At 29.3% G+C, this 5,395-nt stretch overlaps 1 pseudogene across 1 annotated transcript; it reads right to left on the bottom strand.

The window, feature by feature from the left end:
- Positions 1 to 2,254: 2,254 nt before the first annotated feature.
- Positions 2,255 to 3,798, bottom strand: LOC145105331 (signal recognition particle subunit SRP54, chloroplastic-like; annotated as a pseudogene). The gene is made up of 8 exons (XR_013707273.1): positions 3,789 to 3,798; positions 3,594 to 3,601; positions 3,376 to 3,500; positions 3,173 to 3,275; positions 2,998 to 3,098; positions 2,784 to 2,920; positions 2,570 to 2,713; positions 2,255 to 2,331 (listed from the first exon to the last, which is right to left on the bottom strand). The product of XR_013707273.1 is annotated as a signal recognition particle subunit SRP54, chloroplastic-like (transcript).
- Positions 3,799 to 5,395: the final 1,597 nt, after the last annotated feature.

Here is a 5,395-nt window from a genome sequence, read left to right as displayed (position 1 = left end):
ATTGTGCTGTAGCTATTGCACCAGTTTTCTAGTAGTGGTTAGCATTTATAATCCACAAAATCAACGCTATAAAATTCATCAAATACATATATTTGATCATATAAATGTTCTCAAACAATAAATCAGTCACGTAATCACTGAATTATGCAATTTAACAAATAATAAAATATATATCCTTTAAATACAAGGTTGTCAAAATCGTGATCTTAATCGTAGGATCGTACGATCTTACAATCCTAGGTATGAAAAACGATCAGGATCATATTTGGAGGTAGGATCGTAGATTCGGGATCCGATTATCCTACCTTCCGTTGATATATATATATATATATATATATATATATATATATATATATATATATATATATATATATATATATATATATATATATATATATGCTAGGTGAAAACCCATGGAACCCACGGGTGTTAATTTTAAATAGAATTTAAAATTTAATTATGTAATAAAATAATATTTCATTAATTTAGAAAACTTATGAATTGTAATATTGCATTTTTTAATAACTTTATGATTTGTAATTATTTAATTACACAGTAAATGGTAAGTATTCAATTAGAAATGGAGATTTTTAAAATCATTACTTTTGGTGCATGATTATCGTTGAACATATGAAGATGATGACACAACCACAAGGAAGCAAGTGGGAAGAAAAAAACGTTTGTTGGCTAAAACGCCACTTTTACAATTATAAATTATCATCCCAATAAGTCAACTCCACTATCTCCATCATTCGTCATTGTCATTGTAGGATTTTTACTCATTCTTCATCGTTAATGGTGTTAATTTCGTGAAATTAATAGAAATTGTTGTTGTATTCGTCGGTTTTTTTCAAAACTTTACCTTGAATTACCGCGTCATGTGTTTCTTTTCTAGGCTTACTGGCAATAACCTTGAAATCCGTGCAATGGTGGTGTTTATCTTCGGATATGTTCTATATTATTAGTAATTTTGTAAATATTAAGTATTTAATTACAAATGTAAAACCACATATTTTATAAAAGTCATGGCTTTATATAATGCAACAGACATTTGAGTAATGACAAAAAAAAAACCCCAAAAAAACATCAAAATTGATTTGATACAAAACAAACAAAACATGTCAGTAATGAAAATAACATAAAAAAAATACAATACGTAATTATAAATAAATAAATTAATTAATTAATATGATGAATGAAGTGTAATTTGCTAAAAATGTTTAAAATATGCTACAAAAAAGTTGGTTATAAATTGCGAAAAACTTACTTATAAACAACATTGGAAGTTTTATTTGTGAGTCTACATCTTTACCACCCGCACTTTGATATGTGAATCATAATCAATCTGTTCAACGTTTTTGAGGTATACTTTATTACCTATATTCATTTCCTGCAATATAATACTATTAATAATTAAAAAAAAGTTATGAAACATCATATATTATTAAATTCTATTAATTGAAACACAAATCATTTTGTTTACATTTTATATTGAAATCGGTGCTGAAAAACATTAAAAAAATGGGATTCGACACTGAAAAAGGTATGAATCTTTGTTAAGTTTGTGTTTTTATATTGAAATCGATGCTGAAAAACATAAAAAAATGGGATTCGACATTGAAAAAGGTATGAATCTTTGTTAAGTTTGTGTTTCAATGATTTAATTTCATTTGTTAAATTTCGCATAATATTAGAAATATTGAATTTTTATTCCTCTTCCACGTAACAATAGATGTTAACAATATTATGTTTCTTTTTTTAAATTTTTCTATTAAAAATTACTTAACTTCCTAATCAATGTTTTAATAAACAAACAAAATTTGTATTCATTTTTTTTTTCAAAATTTAACAATTTGCAAATATTTGATTAGTTATTAGAGTGACCAACATATTGAATATTAAAAAAGAATTATAATCAAGTATATTGCTATAAATAGAAGTTTGAATTAGTTTAAACAACCTGTATGACTCTTCACCTTTCTTTTTCAATTTATTTTTAAAATTTTAAATAACCTATACCCAAAAAGACAATATATATATATATATATATATATATATATATATATATATATATATATATATATATATATATAACTGCTGCTCAGTCTTTCCAGATTCTTAAGCAATTCTTTTTCTTTTGGCAGGGGATTCTGCAAGTAGTTTAGGCTGCTCCCTTTCTTCTGAAAAAAATCATTATTTTTTGTTTCCAATTTTCATCTAAAAAAATATTATTCAGATTGGAAAAGAAACAAAACCTGGGCTCATCACTTCAATCATGGCTTCCATTATTTGTAAGCTCTTTTCTGCTTCTCGAATTTGGGCAGGAGTAACCTGTCCAACAAACACAACATGATTATGAAAATTCAGAACTTTTTTTTCTTTTTGACTTAATAAGTAATTTAATAGGCACATTATATATCGGTGTTTCTTTTTTACTTGATGAGCTTCATGAGTTAAGCACTTAACCTTTACCTATTTTCCCTTCTTCTTTTATCTCTCCTATTAAAATTGATGAATATTGTAAAACTTGCCTTTTAGAATGTAAGGGTAAAATAGGGCGAAAATATACCTTTCCCATTCCAGGATTCATTCCAAGAACACGATACATGGAACCCATCCTTGCAACAACACGAGTTTGCTTCAAGAAGTCATTGAAGTCAAATTTTGCACTCATGATCTTCTTCTACAAATCTTCAGTAACTTCTTGTTTCATCTACACACCCATAATTATTTCAATCCATCATTTTTACAAAGAAAAAAACTAATTTAATATTAACACTCACAACTTCTATGCTTTCTCCACAAATGAGAGAACATCTCCCATGCCCAAGATCCTTCCTACCATTCGATCCGGATAAAAGGGTTCAAGATCCTCCATCCTCTCTCCACGTCCCACAAGCTTAAGTGGCTTTCCTGACACCTAACATCACAAAATTAAACAAAATCTTATATCAAATAAACATCAATTGAGAAAAACAATGTTAAAGAAAGAGCAACCTCTTTAACACTCAGAGCTGCTCCACCTCTTGAATCTCCATCTAGCTTAGTTAGAATAGCACCAATAATTCCAATTTCAAGGTTGAAAGTTGTCACCAAGGCTGAAAATTATCACCAAGGTTAGTATGGTAAATTGTTACATGTTTATATGTAATAATAAGTTATTTCAAAAAACCTGCAGCTTCTTGCCCTGTCATCGCATCCACAACAATCAAAACGTCTGTGGGATTCAATGTTCTCTTCACATCTTTCAATTCATCCATCATATTTTTGGCTATCTGGTAATAAAAAGGTAAAGGGTGTTGTGTTAGATTAATGAAGAAACATGTCTTCTCTAATATCTGAAATGATTAAAAAGACATGTCATATAATTATAACCTGAAGCCTTCCTGCTGTATCCATTATAACCACATCTGCATTCTTTTTATAGCCTCTTGAAGACCTTGTCTAGCTATTTCTGCTGGTTTTACATCAGTCCCTACTGCATATACAGGAACATCCACCTGTCACAAACTTATATCTATCAGAATTGAGTTTTAAGTGACCCTGAAAACTCATTGAGAAATATCAAACTTGTATAAGTGTCAACTTCATACCTGTTTACCTGAAACAAAGATGTAAGATGAAAAATGGATTTGGGAAGAATAATGTGATAAAGGTCGCAATTAAACTAAAACCCTAGTATACCTTATTCATTGGGTGGAGGTGTCACCCTTAAGGTTGTTGTAAGCAGGAGAAAAAGAGAAGAAGAAAATGATTGATATTGAAGATTAGGGGAAAACGTAATATACCTGAAGTCATGCCGACATTCAACATAATTCATAAGGAAAAAACCCTAATTCAAATCAGAATCGTATAAAATTTACTGAAGTGAACCATAATGAAACGTAATTTCCTTATCCAATGATCCATCATAGAAGAACATCAATTATAAATAAGAAGATATTTGGAGATAATTATGGTGAAATAGGGTTTAGGGATTCATACCGACTTGAAAGAAACGACCTTTGGACGAAAATATAGTAACGACGATGGAGAAATGAATATTATAGATGTTACGATGGAGAAACAAAATCTGAATTTTCAGAAAGTTGACATAAATGTCGTAACCTATTTCGTCTTCGATGCCTCTACTTAGGTTTGAGAAGAGATGAACTTTCATCATGCACCATGGAGGAGTAGATTGTCGTTATCAAACCTGCAATCAAGAAAATGAAGCCATTAGGGTTTCCATCGGTGCATACTGATAAAGAAAAATAACAATTGAGATGACCAACAAATCAATCCTTTTATCTCGTGGATTTGTAGATATAGAGGGATTTGATTGTGCAAATTACAGCCGTAAATTTAGGAAAGATTTGAATTTTCAATTTGAATTTGAAGATATAACTGGAAACATGAATCGTGTAAAAAGAAATGAATGATAGTTTGGACAATTCAATTTAGTAAAAGTAGCGGGAAAATTTGATTTGGGGAGGGGGGGGGGGGCTTGGAGAATGCCACGTGGCAAAAATCTACTTATTTATTAGATTAGGGGATATATATATATATATATATATATATATATATATATATATATATGTTTTGTTTATACAAATAAAGAAAATTAATTTGCCACTTTATATCTTTTACTATTTACAAATTTATTCCTTATCATTTTGTGTTGTGAGTTGTGACTAAAGTTTTGAAGTTTTTATAGTTTTTGAATGGAAAACTGAATGTTTGATTTATTTTTCTTGTTTTAAAATAACTAGTTAAAGTTATGTTTTTATTTTGTGGGATTTTAGGATTCGGATCCCGATTCTACGATCTCAATCTTGCAAACCCAAAAACGATCGTACCTAGGATACCGATCTTGACAACCTTGATCTATGGACATAAAATGTTGGCAGTTGTTTTATTGTTTCTCGACAGGCGTACCAATTGAATCTTGTTGGTGTTTGAAAGTACTGTTCATCTCCAATATATCACATCCATTTCAATATGTATCTAAACCGTTAATTTAATTGTATCCCTTAAATACATAGCTTATGGGCACTTCTGTTAGTCCATAAGCTCTTATAATCACCTTATTTTTCTATTTTACCATATTATTATTAGGGTTTTTTCTTCATAAAACATCCTATATTTTAACTTTTTTTTAGATATTTTTTTGGGTTAATATCTTAAATGTCATTATTTATACACCCTCATTTCGATTTAACCCCAACTTTATTTTTTGTTCTTCATTTGCCATTATATTTTAGAAAACGTTTCATTTTCGGGCCCTTGACTGGTCACCAACATGTCATGATGACGTGTCGGTTTTGCATATTCCTCAGTTTGCATTTAGCCCTCATATTTACGTATAAGTTTGCATTTAGCCCCAATATATTTTTTTGTTCCTCATTTGCCATTG

Source organism: Lactuca virosa, chromosome 4 (assembly GCF_052849685.1).
Source record: "Lactuca virosa cultivar CGN04683 chromosome 4, Lactuca_virosa_CGN04683_v6, whole genome shotgun sequence".
In the NCBI taxonomy this organism is placed as follows: domain Eukaryota; kingdom Viridiplantae; phylum Streptophyta; class Magnoliopsida; order Asterales; family Asteraceae; genus Lactuca; species Lactuca virosa.
This window is presented reverse-complemented; position numbering and strand designations above follow the sequence as displayed.